Raw genomic sequence first — 20581 nt, forward strand, 5'->3', positions numbered from 1 at the left:
TCCTCAGCAGGGGTCCAAGGGCTCACGAATCCAGGTTCTCCTTGAAAGCCTGACACTCATCACCATCTGAAACTAAACATGACCAAGACTGAGCTTCTTATCTTTCCCCCTTAAACCACTCTCTCCTCTTCCCCCATTCTCCATTTATGTGGATAACACTTTCATCCTCCCTTTTTCATCAGCTCGTAACCTTGGTGTCATCTTCAACTCCTCTCTCTCCTTCTCTGCACATACTGCTTAAAACCTGTCGTTTCTTTCTCTATAATATCACCACAATTTGCCTTTTCCTTTTTGAGCACACTACCAGAACACTTATCCACACTCTTATCACCTCTCACTTAGACTATTGCAACTTGCTTCTCACAGGTCTCCTCCCACTTAGCCATCTCTCTCCAATCTGTTCAAAATTCTGCTGCATGACTTATATTCCACCAGTGTCGTTATGTTCATATTAGCCCTCTCCTCAAGTCACTTCACTGGCTCCCTGTCCATTTCGGCATACAGTTCAAACTCCTCTTATTGACTTACAAGTGCATTTTCTCTGCAGCTCCTCGGTACCTTTCCACTCTTATCTCTCCCTACACTCCTCCCCAGGAACTCCGTTCACTGGATAAATCTCTCTTATCTGCACCCTTCTCCTCCACCGATAACTCCAGACTCCGTTCCTTTTATCTTGCTGCACCATATGCCTGGAATAGACTTCCTGAGCCGGTACGTCAAGCTCTATCTCTGGCCGTTTTAAAATCTAGGCTAAAAGCCCACCTTTTTGATGCTGCTTTTAACTCCTAACCCTTACTCACTTGTTCAGTACCCATATTTTATAATTCCCACCTTAGTAATTTCTTTATCTCTTATTTGTCCTGTTTGTCTGTCCTAATTAAATTGTAAACTCTGTTGAGCAGGGACTTGCTCTTCATGTTCAAATGAACAGCACTGCATATGTCTAGTAGCACTATAGAAATAAGTAGTAGTAGTAAACTCACACTAAAGCAAGCTAAGGCAATTCAGAAATACAGTACACAGCATGGAATCTTCCTGAAGGGGTTTTGGAGATGTAACATTGAAAATTACACTGAAGCAACCCAAGGCAATGCAGAAATCTACCATACAGTCGATATTTAGTACAGTAGAATATTGGATGTTGACCCATAAATTAAAGTTAAATATGGAAAAGACAAAGTTGCTGTTGGTTACAGGTTCTGGGAGCCTGAGGAATCTCATAATTAATAAACAAAAGTATTTTCCGCCTCTGTAAGGATTTTAGGGGTTTTCTTTGATTCAACAGGTACCCTGGAGCTTCAGATTAACAAGCTATTCCAGAAAGCTTTTTCTTCATATGCGTAAATTGTGTTGTATTTGTAAATATTTTTAAGCTAATCACTTTCGGTTGTTGGTCCATGCTTTATTGTTAAGTTATTTGAACTACTGTAATATTATCTATTTGGGATGTCCTAAATATTAATGTGAAAACTGCAGACAATTCAAAACACTGCATTGAGATTAATTCATTCTCTAAAACGTTGTGACAACTTAACATTCTACTATTCTAAAGTTCATTGGTTACCAGTGGCAGCTCGGGTTAATTTTAAATTGTCTTGTATGATGTATCGTTTGGATTAGCCCCTTCATATTTGTTAAATTGTTTTGTGTCCAATTTAGAGCGTAACAATTTAAAAATCTGTTCTCATTCCCATCTTTAAAGGGTAAATCAAGGAAGAAAATAGATTCTTTATTAGCCTATCAAACTGCAAAGTTAGGAAACAATATCTCTTTTAATAATGCAAGCTTCAAATTATATTAATTTTAGACACTTGTTGAAAACATAATTGTTTCAGAATTGTAGTAAGGAGTGATTGTTAGTGGTATATTTTGTGTTAATTTGTACAATATTGTATTTCCTGAATTCAATTTATTTTTTTTGTAACCCGCATCGAACTGCAAGGTATTGCGGGCTATAAGAACAGTGGCGTAGCCACAGGTGGGCCTGAGTGGGCTGGGGCCCACCCACTTAGAGCTCAGGCCCACCCAACAGTAGCACACATTTAGCGGTAGCTGGTGGGGATCTCAAGCTCCGCCAGCTGAAGACTTCCCCCTGATGTTAACGAAAATGCTATTCTGCATGATACCGGCACCTGTGCATGCTCAGTTTTCAGCGCATGCCTGCTCCAGACTGCCAAGGTGGAAAGAAGCATTTTCCTGCCAACTGAGATATATTTTTGGTGGTGGTTGGGGAGGGGGGGAGAGAACACTTGGTGCCCACCCACTTCTTACCTAGGCCCACCCAAAATCTGTTGTCTGGCTACGCCCCTGTAATAAGAATAAATTGTTAAGTTATGTTATGCTCAGTATTCAAGCTCCCCAATTATAGCATTGAAACTTACTCTGATGGAAGCCAAGGCAATAAAGAAATGCTTTGCACTGCACTGAAGATCCCTCCCTGGCAATGTTAAAGAGTTGTAGTGTTGAAACTCACGCTGAGGCAAGCCAAGGCAAAGTCGAAATGCTCAGCACAGTTTGGAAGTTCCCAGAGGAGTTTTGGAGCTGTAGTGTTGAAAATCACACTGAAACAAGTTAAGGCAATTTAGAAATATGCTGTACAGCATGGAAATTTCCTGATAGAGTTTTGGAGATGTAAGAGAGCCAAGGCAATGCAAAAATGCTCTTCTTAGCATTTTAAGCTCTCTAGTTGTGTTTCAGAGCTACATCTTTGAAACTCAGGCTGACAGAAGAAAAACAAAGGCAGTGCAGAAATGCTTAGCACTGCATTGAAGATCACATGGCCAATAGGAAGATACTGAACTGGAGTGCTAGGAATGTCTATGTGCATTATTTTGATTTATTTGGTGCATAATTATTTTCAGTGTATACAGTGTGCATAATACCATTAATAACAGAGGTACTGGGGGAGGCAGCTAGTAGACAGTGAAGGGGTCTTTCCCTGCTGTATTAAAAATGGCCCTTACTGTCCCGTTTTTTTTTTTTTAAGAGTGGTGCTCATACAGGGGGGGAGCAGTGTTGCCTCTAAGCTGCATTAAACATCCATACCTGAGTAAAATTCAAAGTAGCTTTAAACATATAGTTAAACTATAGGTAAATAAGTAGAGAAAGCATAAGAGTATATAAGTACATAAGTATTGCCACACTGGGACAGACTAAAGGTCCATCAAACCCAGCATCCTGTTTCCAACAGTGGCCAATCCAGGTCACAAATACCTGGCAAGATCCCAAAACGTTCAATACATTTTAGGCTGCTTATCCCATAAATAAGCAGTGGATTTTCCCCAAGTCATTTTAATAATGGTCTATGGACTTTTCCTTTAGGAAGCTGCCCAAACCTTTTTTAAACCCCGCTAAGCTAACTGCCTTTACCACATTCTCTGACAACGAATTCCAGAGTTTAATTACATGTTGAGTGAAGAAACATTTTCTCTGATTCATTTTAAATTTACTACTTTGTAGCTTCATCACATGCCCCCTAGTCCTAGTATTTTTGGAAAGAGTCTACTCAGTCCTTAGAGGGAACATTGGATCACAGTCTTAAATTTGCTACTAATGCTTGCTCTAATACTTGCCTCATATCAAACAGTGCTTCCTTCTGGAGTCATAATCTAGTCAACCTATCAAATAAACCTTTAGTGCCCAATATAATAGGAAATATGTACTATGTTCTCTCAGCTCCAACCCCCGTCGTCTCTTCGCCACCCTTAACTCCCTCCTCAAAGTGCCCTCCGCTCCCAACACCCCCCCCCTCACTCTCTCCTCAATCACTGGCTGACTACTTCCGCGACAAGGTGCAGAAGATCAACCTTGAGTTCACCACCAAACCACCTCCTTTTCTCCCTTCAACCCACTCCCTCAACCAAACAACCCAGGCCTCCTTTTCCTCTTTTCCTGATATCACCGAAGAGGAAACCGCCTACCTTCTTTCCTCCTCGAAATGCACCACTTGTTCCTCTGACCCCATCCCCACCAGCTTACTTAACACCATCTCTCCCACTGTCATCCCCCATCTGTCATATCCTCAACCTCTCTCTCTCCACTGCAACTGTCCCTGACACCTTCAAGCACGCCATAGTCACACCACTCCTCAAAAAAACATCACTTAACCCTACCTGTCCCTCAAAGTACCGCCTCATCTCCCTCCTACCCTTCATCTCCGATACTTGAACGCGCCGCCGTTCACAGCCACTGCCTTGATTTTCTCTCCTCTCATGCCATCCTCGATCCGCTTCAATCCGGTTTTCACCCTCTACACTCGACAGAAACGGCACTCTCTAAAGTCTATAATGACCTGTTCCTTGCCAAATCCAAAGGTCACTACTTCATCCTCATCCTCCTCGACCTATCCGCCGCTTTTGACACTGTCAACCATGAGTTACTTCTTGCCACACTGCCCTCATTTGGATTCAAGGGCTCTGTTCTCTCCTGGTTCTCCTCTTATCTCTCCCACAGTACCTTCAGAGTACATTCTCAGGGATCGTCCTCCACCCCCATCCCACTCTCTGTTGGAGTTCCTCAGGGATCTGTCCTTGGACCCCTTCTTTTTTCAATCTACACCTCTTCCCTGGGCTCGCTGATCTCATTGCATGGTTTCCAATATCATCTTTATGCTGACGACACCCAGCTTTATCTATCCACACCAGACATCACTGCGGAAACCCAGGCCAAAGTATTGGCCTGCTTATCCGACATTGCTGCCTGGATGTCCAACCTCCACCTGAAACTGAACATGGCCAAGACCGAGCTTATCGTCTTTCCACCAAAACCCACTTCTCCTCTTCCTCCACTCTCTATCTCAGTCAATAACACCCTCATCCTCCCAGTCTCGTCTGCTCGCAACCTCGAAGTCATCTTCAACTCCTCCCTCTCCTTCTCTGCACATATCCAGCAGATAGCCAAGTCCTGTCGCTTCTTTCTCTTTAACATCAGCAAGATTTGCCCCTTCCTCTCTGAGCACACCACCCGAACTCTCGTCCACTCTCTCATTACCTCTCGCCTTGACTACTGCAACCTACTCCTCACTGGCCTCCCACTTAGCCATCTATCCCCCCTTCAATCCGTGCAGAACTCTGCTGCACGTCTTATATTCCGCCTGGACCGATATGATCATATCACCCTTCTACTCAAGTCACTTCACTGGCTTCCGATCAGGTACCGCATACAGTTCAATCTTCTCCTTCTAACCTACAAATGCACTCAGTCCACAGCCCCTCATTACCTCTCTACCCTCATCTCCCCTTACGTTATCACCCGAAAGCTCCGCTCACAGGACAAAGCCCTCCTCTCGGTACCTTTCTCCACCACCGCCAACTCCAGGCTCCGCCCTTTCTGCCTCGCCTCACCCTACACTTGGAATAAACTTCCTGAACCCATTCGCCAAGCCCCCTCCCTACCCATCTTCAAATCTTTGCTCGAAACCCACCTCTTCAATGTTGCCCGGCACCTAACCCTTATGCCTCTATTCAGGAAATCTAGACTGCCCTATTTGACTGACTGTACACTTGTCCTTTAGATTGTAAGCTCCTTGAGCAGGGACTGTCCTTCTATGTTAAACTGTACAGCGCTACGTAACCCTAGTAGCGCTTTAGAAATGTTAAGTAGTAGTAGTAGTAAACCTGAATGCACACAACTTTGATAGTTGTTGGTCTTACAGGTGCTATTAATACATTAGATAAAAATACAAACACAAATAAAAATAGATATGTCAGTATGTTTTGGGTGGGGGTGGAGTCACAGCTGGGAGCAGAGTTTGTCCCAAGAGGCTTCCACTGCCCTAAATTTCAATGAGTGCAATGAAGGACTACCAGCATCACACTGTTCTGTAATGTAAATTCAAAACTGAGACTTGCCTAAAATGCCTTCTTTGGATCTGGGTACCTTGACAACTATGATGGGACTGTTGGTAACCCTCTAAAAGTCAGATAGAACAACTGACATAAAAAAAACTTTTTTTTTAAAGCACAGATTTGCCAAATTAAATCACTTCTAGTCTTTATGTATGTGACCCCCTCCCAGTTGGGATTGAGGAGAAAGAGGAGGTTCCTGGCTGGTAGAGTGCTTTTAAAACACAGATTTATTCTTTCTGAGTTCAAACTGTCAATTTGCTTGCCTTAGTACAGCTGCACAGGAATGTGGCTGTTTGAACATTGTTACATTTGCAGGAGGGGGGATGGGTCCCATAGCTCTGCCTGCATGTAAATGGAGACAGACAAGCAGAATGCTGGGAGCTCCTTAATTCACTGAAGAGAATAAAGTTTGTGGGATCCATGATGCACACACATGAATGGATAGGGCTACCATATGTCGTCTTTTAAGAGGACATGCCCTCTTTTTGGATGTCTTCAGATCTGTCCTCCAGGATTTTTAATTTTGAGGGAAATGCCCTCTTTTTTTCTTTTATATGCCTATGACCTGCCAACTTAAAGAGACCGTCTCTGGCTTAGACACATGAGGGTGCTAAAGAGAGAGAAAGGCATTGCTGATCCCCTCTCTGCTCCCCTGCTGGTTGAATCTGTCAAAGGAATTTTGTTTGTGCAGCACTACTTTAAGCGTATGTCATGCAAAGACTTTCAAACGCATCTCAGAAGCCAAAGTTGTTGAGTGATATGCACTCTTCTGATAAGTATGTTTAGGTTCAGACTCAGTCAAACTCAAATCCAGAAGTTCTTGAAAAGTAGATTTTCTACTGCTGTACTGTAAGTAAGTCATTGTTTGATGTGTGTTCATTAACTATGATTAAATATTTCCTTAGCAAAAGTAGCAACCATTTTTATTTTTTCTGTCCTCTTTTTTTTTTGTCTCCGTAAATATGGTAACCCTATGAATGGATCAGAATAAGAGAATTAAAAAACCTGCTCCCCAGGAGTTTAGGGAAAGGGGAGATTGGTGGCATGGCTGGGTTCTGTGTTCCCCTTTTGAGAATGGTCTTAGCTTCTAGGAAACCCTGTTACTGGCAGTTACAGGGCAAATCTGAACCCTAGCAGATATCCTTAGAGACTGCCTGAATACATGACCAACAGCCCTTGGGAGCATCACTTGAGGCACAGAGGTCTTTGGAAGCAGCTCTGGGCAGAAAGAACAGCAGCCACTGGGAGCAGCTCAGGGGAGAATAAAGCGGTCTGTGGGGGCACTATTGGTGACTAGGCCTGAGAAGTGCAGAGGTAGCCCTCTAGTGGGGAAACCTGGTACTGGTGGTTTCAGAGCTTTGTTAAGGGTTGGTATGCCTGACCAGGGTGTGGTTGGCATTAGTGGCCTAGCAAAGGAAGAAGGCTCCTTGAATGTGGCCTGCACTAGGAACCCCAGTGGGGGCAGGACAGCCAATCTTGAGAACATAGGGAGAACTTCTAGGAAGCCCCAGCACAAAAAGTCTCCAGCGGAGGGATGAGATCTGAGGGGACTGGGAGAGGGTGGACTTACAAAAATGGGAGAGGAGGAACCTAGGCAACATAGCCATGCTCACACAGTGATGTAAATAAGCAGCAGGGAAGAGCTTGCTACCTTGGCAAGACTGAAAGGGTTTGAAAGGTTTGAAAGACTATAAATTACTAGTTTTAAAGATCTGAGTTAAAGACCAATGCTATTGGTTTCAGTGCACAAGTACTAAGTTAAATACCAAGACTGTTGAAATTTGTTGGTTTTTGTTTATGGTAACTGAATTGATGTGCTAAGAAATCCTAATTTCTTAGGTGCATAAGACAGTGTATATAGAAGTCTATATAAATAGTTCAATAAAACCTGTTTATTTGCTAGCCCTCTTCACAGCAGTCTTTTGGCTTTTTCCTGGTGAGAGAAGAGGGTAATAATCCCACCCGTTAACACTTTCTTCCTCAGGTGAAGGCATCAAACACCAATTGAGTAGGAGGCTGCATTTGGGAGACTCTAGCTATGTCAGACCTTGGATCCAGAAGCTGCCATGTAAGGGGACATTATAAACTTCTGGAGGCACCGCTGGAATTGAAAGATTTTTGGGAACATTTTTAAAACTGTGAACAAGGCAAGCATGCTGTGTGAGGAAATAGAGTCTAGAGAGGTGGTAATGCTGGTGTAAGGGGGAGGGTGTGGATCCATGCCCGGTGTTCTTACCGGAGTGTCTGCCAGCATGGATCCATCTACTATAAAGCAGGATCTAGAGGGATTTGGGTCATGTAAAAATCAAGGTGAAACTGTTTGATGATGTACATGGACACTTTTTTTGTACCTGTTCTAGGCAAATAGATCCTGTAGGATTGCCCTTTATGGTACCTTTAGGGGAGGGCTCATATGTCCCCATGGTGATAGGGCAGGTTTCGCCCTCCGACTCCCACTGCTTGTAAAGAAGAGTTAAAAGACTTTTTGAAACATGAAGGGATAACATTACCAGATGTATCAGGCATTCAGTCCCAGGAGACAGCAGTAGCTTATTTCCATGAAGCACCAATTGATACTATGAGGAAGGTGTTGGCTGAGACTATTTTCATGGATTATGCCTACTCCCCCAGAAGAGGAGACTTTTGACGATCGGAAAATGTTAGCTCTTCAAATGGTACAGGGATAGCAGTGTGCAGAGGGAGGGAAAAAGTTGGTGGAAAGTTTGCGGGCACCAGCTCTCAATGCAGTATTGTCCTTGAACCTATCTAAGCCAGATGCTACTACTAAAGATTGCTTCAAATTACTGGAAGGCATGTATGGTAGTGTGGAAGATAGGAAGGGCTGTTACATCCGCTTCAAGACTACCATGCAGAGAAATTGTTTAACTACGTTTAACAGGTATTGCTCAAAGCTGTAAGGAAGGGTGATATCCAAGCCCAAGAGATGGACAAAGCCTGGCTTGAGCAGGGGGGGCTCCCTACTCTAACATTGTTGTGCTTAAGGTTGGTTTGACACCTCAGAGAAACAATCCCCCTTCATTTGTCAGTTTAATGCGGAGGATTAGGGAGGACAATGATGGGGCGGTTATTAGGAGCCTACCTAGTCACCATGTATGAGAGGGGCCACAGAATAAACCCTAAACGCAACACCCTCAAGACTTGAGTCCCCAGAAACAGCCTCCCATCACCCAAAGCGAATAGTGCTCCCTTAGAAGAAAAGAAGAGGGAGGGGGGACATGGTTGGTTCACCTCTGTAAATGAAAGAGTACAGAACTCAAATAAGTGATTTAAAGTCCCAGTTGGGCTGCTTCATATTGTAAGTTTAATGCTATGAGGGAAAGGACTTCCACTAACAAATAACGGGTCAAATAGGGAGAACATAGCCAAAAAATAATATGGGCCAGATGAATAACCAGGGTAGACAGATGGGTACTTGTTTCGAGTGTGGGAAGTTGGGACACTACTAGAAGGACTACAGATCCTCACTAGTTACCCCAGGGAAGGTTCAGACCTCTCCTGATTCACAGCACATTGAGATACCTAGAAAGGAGGAGTGCCCCACAGCCTTGTATGATGGTAGGTGCCAACCAACTCTAACTAAATTTGAGTAGGAAGATGCTTCTGTGCCTGGAGGGTTGGTGGGACCCACAATTGTTGTCCCCATACGATTGGGAGGTGTGATCACCCAAGCTCTGTTGGATAATGGATGTCAAGTCTCTCTGGTGTACTGAAGTTTATATGATGCAAAACTGTGGAGGAGTAGCCTTGTGGTTACTGCTGTGGACTTTGATCCTGGGGAACTGGATTTGATTTCCACTGCAGCACCTTGTGACTCTGGCCAAGTTACTTAACTCTCCATTGCCCCAGATACAAATACGTACCTGTATATACTATGTAAACTACCTTTGAATGTAACTGCAAAATCCACAGAAAGGTTATATATCAAGTCCCTTTCCCCTCCCTACAGCCACTGCAAGGATTAGATCTGAGAGGCATTAATAATCATAGTTGCCCTTATGAGGGATACATAGTAGTGGGTCTGGAGTTTCCTCACTACTTCATGGGGGAAACCCAGAAATTAGAAGCCTTAATATTGGTGTGTCCAGACTTACAGCTTGAATCCAGAATGTCTGTATTGTTGGGCACCAATTCTCACATGTTTAGGAGACTGGTGCAGGCTTATCAGGAAAACATGGTAGAATTGGTATCGTTCCCTAGATGCCATGTTATTGCAGGTTTATTTCACAGGAGGCAGACCTTGGGATGAGGGGTTAGACCAGGTGGGTGAAATAAGGCAAAGAAGCAAACACTGTTGATGTACCCCCTGGAGACATTAAGGGGTTAAGTGGGCATTTGTTGATGCCACCCTCACCACAAGACAGTAATCATTGAGGTCCCTGTAGAAGATAGTTTGCCTGCAATATTATTGTTACAGAATGACATATTCTCACTGGATGGGAGAACAGTCCAAAGGATATTTGCTCAGATGAGAAATGAGTTGCCTCATCCTGTTCAAATGCTCCCAGGGGCTAAAATAGCCCTAATGGGCAGGGTGAGGAAGTGGTAAAAGGAGTTGGGTTTGTGGAAATTGGGTCTTTGGTTGCCCACCCCCACCAAGACCCTGATCACAGAGGGGGAAGTCCTGGAGCAAAGTGGGTTAAGACCCGCAGTGACTAGTGGATAAGATCTTTGCTGAGGGTAAAGGGTGCCTGAAGATGGTTTCCCTGGTTTGGGGAGCCTTAAGGAAAAGAGTGCCTTGTGGGAGAGGACACCACAGGCAGGAGAGGAATAAGAGGAACCTTCATTCCTGGTGGGATTCTGCCAGTGCTTAGAAACAACCATGATCCAGGATGGGCCACAGATAAACATGATATTATTTGAATGTGACTTATGGCTTGTATATGCACTTGAACTGTAAATATTAGACTTTTTGTTTGTTTGTTTTAATTGGCTCCTAGTAGCTCAGTAAAGGGAAAGTAGAAGTTTTTTTTCCCCGAGAGTGAACTCTTGAGTACTCCAAGGGGGAAATAGCCCTTCGGCTTACAGGGATTTAGCCTGGCCTCGACCTGCACCCAGTTCAATTGAAGTACAATTTGTTTACTGGACCCCCCTGTTCCTTGGTACTTGACTTGAGGAGCTTAGCCGGCTGTCCTGACTGAGGGGTAAAGCAGGGTTTCAGAAAAGCTGAAATTGTTTACAAAGCAACATTTCTACTAGTGTCTCTGTGTAAGAATAGGATGGGTATCAAACCTTGCAAAAATAGTTGTATAAACGGAAACAATTTTTTTGGAAACAAAATAAAATGTTTGGACCTTGAAACTGATCTGAAGAAAGACCCTGCAGTACTGTATAGGAAGTAGCAACATATGAAGGACTGGCAGGCAGTCAGTCAGACAGGCGTGTGACTCAAGAATAAGGGCAAAGGCTGTTAAAGGAAAAGCTGCTAAATTGCTTTTTTTTTTTTTGTTTTAAACCACCTAATCTCATGTATTTGGGCACTCTGGTTTCCTTCTTGAGAGCGAGAGGAGGAGTCTGTAGTTACAGGGAACAGCCCGGATCCCTCCTCCTCCAGTTCACACAGACTGGAAGAGATAGAAGAGAGCCTGCAGAGTTGGTGCTAGTGGCCTTGACGCTCTCTTCCGGCTCTTGTCGCTGTCTCTCCTCCCCAGCGCACACATAGACAGCACCAAGGCTACAGAAGGGTGAGTGTTAGGTAGAGCCGGTGGTAGCTTCTTTAGGGTTTTGCCTCTGTGTCTTTCTTTCATTTGTCGTTGTGCCGTGCCTAGCTCGGGCCTTTTCACTCCCTGCTTTGCCTCTCTGTGGCACAGACTTCTGATCCCTTCCAGCCTGGCAGGGAATCGTGTCCCTGGGTCTCTGCTCCTGCAGCCTTTTGCCCATTCGGAGGCAATAAACGCTATCCTGTCTGCCATAGGAGCCAACATTTCAAAATTATTGGGGGTGCTAAGCCCAATGGAAATAACCCCTCCCTGAACACATACAAGGAATTTTCTAATTATTGGGGGTGCTTAAGCACCCACAGAGTCAGCTCCTATGCTGTCTGCCTCTCCTAATCTCTAGGCAGAGGATCATAAAGAGTCAGAAGGACTAAGGACGAGGAAAATATTATTTCCCTGAACTTTAGTCAAAGGAGACTGGTATTCTACCTAGTAAAAGATGCGGGGTTTTTTTTTTCTCTAGCCCACCCAGACCTTGGAGGACACACAACTTCTCATACTTTTCCGTAGGAGGCTTGTGATTATATTCTCACGGCCTTGTTCTGGCAGCTGGATCCATACGTTTAAAAAGATAATGCTTTTTGGCCCTTTCTGCTGGTAGGAAAGCTGGCCCTCCTCAAAAGAGCTGTCATAAGGCGAGCCCCAGTATTGGGTGAATTGCAGCTAGCATGTTTCTGATTTAAATACCCAAATGGCGCTTTCTAGCAGCAAAAAGATTTGCGTTTTTCTGTTCACTTCCCTTAATAATTTATTTCATATTCTATTTATGTTACATTTTTGTTGTTGTAGTACTATAAAGGCGCTGATTCATGTGATTAATCGTCTTTTTAGACTATATTAGGGGGGGGAATTAAGATAGTGCAAGTACAGGCAAAGTCACTCGTCGTGGATTATGAGAATCAAAAGTGGGGGGTTCGTTTATCCTCTTAAAACCGTAAAAAAAAAACACCTAACACAATAGCTGCTGTTACAACTTGCATAACTTTCAGCTGTCATTGTTTTTAACACTTCAATTTACCTTTTACCTACAGGTTGTTATTGTAAATTATTACTTGACATGCTGAGTCAGCCTGGATTTTGTTTAAAATTCCATATATCAAGCATTCTAAAGGCTTTGAATCCCACTTTCTAAAAAAAAAAAAAACCTCTGTCCCAGTATGTTTATATATTTTATAAAGAGGCAGTCAGCGTCCAAGTTTTAAGCTTTGGTAAAAGGAGAATGGATTTTTAAGGTATGGTATTTTTAAGGTATGGAAAACAGGTGTGAGGATGTTATAAATGCCGTTGTATCGCTCCATGGTGCGACCGCACCTTGAGTATTGTGTTCAATTCTGGTCGCCGCATCTCAAGAAAGATATAGTAGAAAAGGTGCAGAGAAGGGCAACTAAAATGATAGCGGGGATGGGACGACTTCCCTATGAAGAAAGATTAAGGAGGCTAGGGCTATTCAGCTTGGAGAAGAGACGGCTGAGGGGAGACATGATAGAGGTATATAAAATAATGAGTGGAGTGGAAAGGTGGATGTGAAGCGTCTGTTCACGCTTTCCAAAAATACTAGGACTAGGGGGCATGCGATGAAACTATAGTGTAGTAAATTTAAAACAAATCGGAGAAAATGTTTCTTCACCCAATGTATAATTAAACTCTGGAATTCGTTGCCGGAGAAAGTGGTGAAGGCGGTTAGCTTAGCAGAGTTTAAAAAGGGGTTGGATGGTTTCCTAAAGGACAAGTCCATAAACCGCTACTAAACAGACATGGGAAAAATCCACAATTCCAGGAACAACATGTATAGAATTTTGTACGTTTGGGAAGCTTGCCAGGTGCCCTTGGCCTGGATTGGCCGCTGTCGTGGACAGGATGCTGGGCTCGATGGACCCTTGGTCTTTTCCCAGTATGGCATTACTTATGTACCAATCTATTTCCTTAAGTTGAAAATGATATCTCTATAGTCGATGACCTAACTTATGTTAAAACTCACTTGATCACTTAGAAACCTCTATGCAATGCCATAATGCATTCCTCTGTACCATGTATGTATGCACCTTAATGCAACACCACAATGTACTCTTCTTTACCAAGTATGTATGCACCTAAATGTAATACCATTTGAAATCCTGTACCCGGAAATGGCGATCACCATCACGGCATAATGTAAGCCACATTGAGCCTGCAAATAGGTGGGAAAATATGGGATACCAATAAATAATACGTGCATATTCTCTTAGACTTCTGTGGCAGATATAGTTCTTACAGCCGTCTAGATGGTACTACATTCAGAGTTTGAGTTTGCTTGACTGATCTTTCAGCCGTCTCAGCAGCGTGATTGGTCTGCTCGGGGGTGGGAGAGGGAATGTGTTGCCACACCTGGAACCCTCCCACCCCCGAATTGTAGAACTGTCTATGCCCCCCTGGTCTGTACTGGTTTTTATGTAGTACTTCTAGATCCAGATTGGTTGGTGTCTGTGCAATCATTTAAACTCTTGAAGGTGGGAAAAATCTCTTAGGCTTCCATTGTTGGTATCATGTTTTTTGTAGCTGTCCAGGTGGTGGTGCTGCATCAGAGTTTGCTTGACTGACATTTCAACTATCTTGTTATGGCTGTCTTCAGGGTGATTCTTGTGGTTGGTCTGCGTAAAACACACTTGAGTGAAAAGTGCTGAAATTAGTACATAGGCCCTACATGGTTAACTTAAGGTTACCACTTCCCTACCCTCTTGATTTCTTTTATTTATTTACAAGCTGTTAAGCCCATTAAAACGGACAAGATTTTTTATTTCTGAAATGTAATTTAAAAGTTGATGAACGTAATGTGAGTCAGAATTTGAACCTTGTTATTGTTTGACTTATGTGATTTCACATGTCCCTTATTCTAATATTTTGTGTGTGAGAGAGAGAGAAAAAGAAAGAAAGAAAGAGTGTGTGTGTGTGTCTGTGTCTGTCTGAAAGAGAGAGAGAGAGAGAGTGAGTTCAGAGAGTGAGAGTGCGTGTGTGTGTGAGAGAGAGAGAGCTGCTAGGAGTCCCTGTGACATTGGAGGGTCAGTTGCTCCTTATAGCCAGTTGTTTGAGGCAGCAAAGCAGGGCTCGTTTTTGAGTCGCCTGCCCCCCTCCCCCATACATGGCATCGCTGTCCTGCTCCTTCAGCTGACTCGCGCTGTTCTGGTGAGCGGGCCTTCCTCCCTCCCCCATACATGGTGTCGCTGTCCCGCTCCTTCGGCTGACTCACGCTGTTCTGGTGAGCGATGTGGTCGGGAGGCTCGCTGGAGGGGGCGTTGTCGGGAGAGATCTGTGACGTGCCGCGCAGCTCATTTATATAGTAGGATTTATTTACATTTAACATGTCAGCATGGTCTGGGTCCTTTGTACAGAGTACACGTTCCTCCCAGTTTACTAAGCTGTGCGGCAATACTGACATAGCCCATACAAACTGAATGGGCTGTGTCAGCATTAGCGCACCACCAGCCACTAGTGCAGCTTAGTAAACATGGGGGATTATTTGTAGGGCTGCATTTTAAGCGCAATTAATTACACAATTAAAGTTATTTTATTTTCCACTGCAGCTCCTTGTAACTTTGGATAAGTCACTTAGCCCTTCTTTGCCCCAGGTAGAAAATAAATACCTGTATATAATATGTAAACCTCTTTGTAACCACAGAAAAGGCGGTAAATCAAATTCCATCCCCTTACCCTTTCCTAAAGGACTGTTAATCTCTGTAGCCTGTCCTGCCTCCTCTGACATCACTTCCTGTTTCTACATGGGCAGGACGGGTCTGAGGGAAAGCTTCAGACCAGGCTATGGGCAGCATATGTGCAGCTACCACTGCCAGGGGCCAGCAGAAGACCACCTTTAAGGTAGATTAAGTGGAGGGGGAAAGGTGATGTTGAATCACAGGTGAAGGGGAAATGCCGGATTGCGATGAGGACAGGGATTGGGAAAGGAAAAGGATTGGATTTGATATACTGCCTTTTCTGTGTTTACAGTCAAAGTGGTTTACATATTATATACAGGTACTTATTTTATACCTGGGGCAATGGGAGGGTTAAGAGTGACAAGGACCTGCAAGAGGAATTGAACCCATTTCCCCCGGTTCTCAGGCCACTGCACTAGCATTAGGCTACTTCTCCATTCCTAAGAGATGTTTGGAGAAGACAGGAGATGCTGTAACATGATTAATTTCAATTGCAATTAATGTATTAATCGCAGAGTTAACTGCAATTAACATTCAGCCTTAATTAATTGTAATGTCAAATTCAGTACATCAGCCCCCATATTTAGCATCCTCAGATGAGGAAGAGAATGAGAGAAGCCTTTTCACGAGTTGTCCTATGCATGAGCGTAGTAGCATCAGTATTGCACAGTAGAGCACTTGTACCACCGACTTGAAGAGGAACATCTCAACATTTGTAAAAGCACCACCAACTGAAGCAGTCACCCTGTGCCTTGGTCCTATGAATATGCTTTATCCCTGATCCACTGTAGAGGATGATACGGGGACAGTTTGACCCCATCCCTGCCCCTGTGGGTTCTGTCTCTGTCCCCATCCCATCCCTGCAGTTTCTGCCTCCGTCCCGTCCCTGTGGGCTGTGTCTCCATCCCTGCCCCGTGGGCTCTGTCCTCATCTTCAGAAGCCTTGAACACTTAGAGGCATATTTTCAAAGCACTTTGGGAGGCTAAGTTCCATAGGTTTCTATGGAACTTTGGGAGGCTAAGTGCTTTGAAAATGAGCCTCTTAGGATTTTATATTTAAATCTTTTATTAAAGTATAAAAAGGAACAATATACTGTACAACTGTTTATAAATCACAAATAGAAAACAATAATAACAACGAGCAACTTTAGTAACCCCCCCCCCACCACCCTCTTCCTTTCCAACCCCAACAATAGCTGACTTCTACTACCCCAAGGAATCCTAATTCACCCTGTTAAAATGTTCATGGGTACAAAATACAACCCATTCTGTATGCCGTAGCGGTGGAGAACAATGAAGCACTGTTATGATACTTTAATCTGTGGATGAATAAATCATCCACAATCTCAGGATTCAGTCTAGCTCTCCTGTCTTCCACAGCCCTTCCTGCAGTAGAAGATGCCTTCTCAGAAGATGTGCTGGTAGCAGGAATGTACAGGATCCCCCATGCATATTTTGCCAGTTGTGGCCAGCATGTTTGCTTGTTTCTTGAAAAAAATCAAAATATTGTTGTCTCTTGTCTGCATCACTTAAACATAACAGGCCACTTTATTAACAGGCTTCAAAGTAGAGAATGACACAGGGACAAAATCTGTCCCTGTCCCTACGGGCTCTGTCCCCATCTCTGCTCCATCCCTGTGGGATCTGTCCCCACTACATTCTCTAATCCACTGCCTGGCACCAGATAATTCATATTGAGAGTTACTGGTTTTATGACACTCATTTTTCTGATTCTATGGTCTGTGCACTAAATACATCAGATCGTTGAGTCAAAAACAAAGTACAGTACCATAAAAAATAAGGTTCCTGCACACGGTCCATCAGATCTTTATGTGGGCAGCCAACAAAAAGAAGCATTTTGCCTGGGATTTCAGTCAGTGCCCTAGGCTACTTAGAGTAAATACTTGGCAGGCAGCTCCTCCAGTCTGCTCCACTTTATATATACTGTATATTCACATAGACAGTAAGGTCAGTTCCAAACGTCAATTACCCTGCTAAGTGGGCTGTTTTAAAATTACTTAAACGCTCATGGATTTTTGAGATTGTGTGGTGGTTCTGTTTTTGAGTGCATGCCCCCAGAAACTGCTGCCCTAGGTAGCCACCTAGTTTAATGATTAAGGTGGCTTTGTCATCTTTCCAAATTCCTAGGCCAATAGTTTTTTTGTGTATCTTCCACAACTATGTAAGCAACGATTTCTAAATCCAAAATCCACATATGTATACTCCAGTACTTTTGGTGTGAGACATTGTCTTGCTCCTTCCCCCATGGATTATGTATAAATCACTTTAACATTATAGCTCACCTATTTTGTGTCAGTTCTGTTGCCTGTGCTTGCTTTGCTTTCCTCCCCCCCCACCATTTGCTGTAGTCTACAATAGTCGTCTTTCTCCCTCCCCCCCCCCCCTCCCCAGTGCCTGCAATGTAACTGAGTGGCTATTTCTGCCAGACCACTCATCCCAATTGTGTGACATAAAGATAACAGAGCCTGCATGCTTATTGAGACAAAGCAGAAGCCTTGCTAATTAGTCTGCAGTTTACTTGCAGCCAGTATTTCACTCTGTATTATAGGGCTCTTACTTCTTGTACTTACAGCAGCTGAGAACCTTTCACCTGATTTGGATTTCGACAGATGTTTTACTTTTCCATTGAGCTATTGAGTGATTTGGAACAGTGACATAAATGCCATATTTGGGGAAATATGATAGTTTGAGATGCCAATTTGTTTGCACCTCTTGAGTGTTAGATGGGTAAGAAGGAATAACTAGACATGGTAGATGGGTTTTTATTTGCTTTTATGTGCTATGAAATGTCTTCAAATCTGCTGCAAGGTGCTTGTTGTGCCATAAGAGCTGGGTGGTAAAGTAATTATGAAAACTACGTTGTTTAGGGATTCTGGGCCCCTGTTACTAAGCTGCAGTAAAAAGGTGCCTGTGCTAGTGTTAGTGCATGTTTTTCATGAGTTGAGGCCCCCTTTTACCACAGTGGGTAAAAGGCTGTCTCTCTCTCCTTTTTTTTTTTTTTAAGAAATGGCTGTGCAGTAAGCAGTGGCGTCGCGAGGGCAGCTGACACCCGGGGCGGCTCGCCGCTGCGCACCCCCCCCCCCGGGTGCAGCGCGACGCACCCTCCCCCCTCCGTAGCGCAACACCCCCCCCGCCCCGCCCGCGAGAACATACCTGGAAGGCGGTGAGGGGCGGGTGGGAAGACCAATCCGCCGAGAGCACGCCGCTGGGGGGGGTGTCGGCGCCTCGCTGGTTCCTTGCTCTCTCTGCCCCGGAACAGGAAGTAACCTGTTCTGGGGCAGAGAGAGCAAGGAACCAGCGAGGCGCCGACACCCCCCAGCGGCGTGCACCCGGGGCGGACCGCCCCACCGCCCCCCCCTTCCTACGCCACTGGCAGTAAGTGAATCACTTACCACGCAGCCATTTCAGGGGGGAGCACTTATCGCCACTCCTTAGTCATCTCTCAGCTGGTTTATTGTAATGCCCTTTATAAGGGCATAAAGGTAAAGGACCTTCACCACTTGCAGATTGTAGAGAATAGCGCTATAAAGTTGATTACGGGACCTAGGAACTAGGTCTACATAACCCCCCTTCTCAAATCTGTGCATTGATTTACCCATTCCCACCCTATTGACTACAAGATACTGCTCCTGGTTTTTAAGATTCACACTTTGGGTGAGCCCAGGTTTCTTGCCTATCACTTGGTCCCCCTAATTATCTCAGATCCTCACAACAATGTTTACTCCAAACTCCATCTCTTCGTGTTCTCTCCCATGTCTCCATTAGGCCTTCCATTACCTTCAGGTTTGGGCAGGTTTGGGGCACTCTGGCCAGGGAAGTCACTGGCAATTTCCCTGGCTGAACCCCCCACCCACAACCAACACCATCCCTGACATCTGCCATCTTTATATTTTGCACAGTACAGGGGGAAATGCAACACTTTCTGTTTCTCTGGTGTTGTGCTGCATGTTTGGCTGGCTTGAGGTTTCGATGTAATTTCTGTCTACATATATATTTCTTCTTTGCAGTCACTTATTGGGTATCTGTATGTGTGAGACCGAGGATAGGTATTCTGTTAACGTGAATTATTTGTGTAGTGATCTGTAATAATTTGGCTTTTTCAGTTTTCCCAGTAGATGTATTGATGATGTAGGACCCCCGGTAATCTTTTGGGCATTACCTTTTCCTAGATAGGGTCCTTATTTTGAAAGTTAGTATAGGCATGGTAGATTTGCTCTAGGTTCTGATTGACTTTTTTTTTATAGAGTTATATAAACTTCACAATATGCTTGGTACTGAGAGGGTTTGTTTATTTATTGATTGATTGATACTTATATCCCACATTATCTGAATTCCGATATTCAGTTTAATGTGTCTTACATTAGTAATCATACAAATGAGAATGTAAGAAATACCAAGGGAAAAACAGTTGTATTAGAAAATGGCATCATACTTAGGCAGTCTATACAATAAGAAAAACAACAAAGACAAATGTTATTAGGTCACAATAATAGAGGGACCCAAATCCCAATTTAAGGACACTGATGCAGTGCCCCTCTTCAGTGACTCCAGTAGCTGATTGTGTGTTAAATAGGATAGGTTGTCAGTAGCCTCTGCAGGCTTTGTTTCTTTTGTTCTTGGCTTGGGTAAATAAGTGTTGTAAATGATGTAAAAATAGCTTGCCAAAATGTACAAGTTTTGTTTTTAAAAATATATTTATTGAAACCATAATATAACAGTACATAATGTCACACAATCATTTTTGTGTTAAACATCCAGCTCCCTCCTCCCACTCTCCCAGAAAATGAACCCAAGATCCCCTCAGACTTGGTGTACACTTATCCAAATCTGAGAGAAGTGTCAGTCATGAGTGAGTAGCAAGTATCTCCTTAGCAATTTAAAATCAGACTACGTACCCTATGTGGCATGGCATTCCATAAAGGCTCCTAAATCTGCTGGAGCTTCCTCTAATGCACTGGGAAAATCCATTCTGCTTTATATCATTAAACTACAAGTTGTTAAATGAAAACTGATCACATATTTGGTTATAGGTAACTCGATAAAGCTGAAGCTCCACAAGCCCATTCCTCATTGTCTTATCCTAGGAGTCCCAAAAGCTTGCACCTGTAATTGTGTGTTAGCTTGTAAAGGTTTGCTCTGCCATGTTATTCTGTAGTACACTTCCCCCTTTTGAAAACAAGGTTTGTTACATTTCACTCTATATTGAACAGTAAGACAGGGGATTTTGTACACCAAGTGCTAAAAGAGAAGGAGATTATCTGTCTTAAGGGGTTTTCAGACGGCAAAAAGCCAAA

At 43.7% G+C, this 20581-nt stretch overlaps 1 protein-coding gene across 2 annotated transcripts in view; it reads left to right on the top strand.

Moving 5' to 3' along the window:
- The window catches only part of ACO1 (aconitase 1), a 241233-nt gene that overhangs the window by 40278 nt on the left and 180374 nt on the right, over positions 1-20581 (top strand). The window contains exon 1 of one of the 2 annotated variants that reach the window (XM_030194230.1): positions 11359-11548. The exons of the other annotated variant lie outside the window; for it this stretch is intronic. The gene's annotated coding sequence lies outside the window, so the exon portion shown is untranslated. Of the gene's footprint in view, positions 1-11358; positions 11549-20581 lie in introns of those variants that run through there. 2 annotated transcript variants of the gene reach the window in all.

Source organism: Microcaecilia unicolor, chromosome 2 (genome assembly GCF_901765095.1).
Source record: "Microcaecilia unicolor chromosome 2, aMicUni1.1, whole genome shotgun sequence".
Taxonomy (NCBI): domain Eukaryota; kingdom Metazoa; phylum Chordata; class Amphibia; order Gymnophiona; family Siphonopidae; genus Microcaecilia; species Microcaecilia unicolor.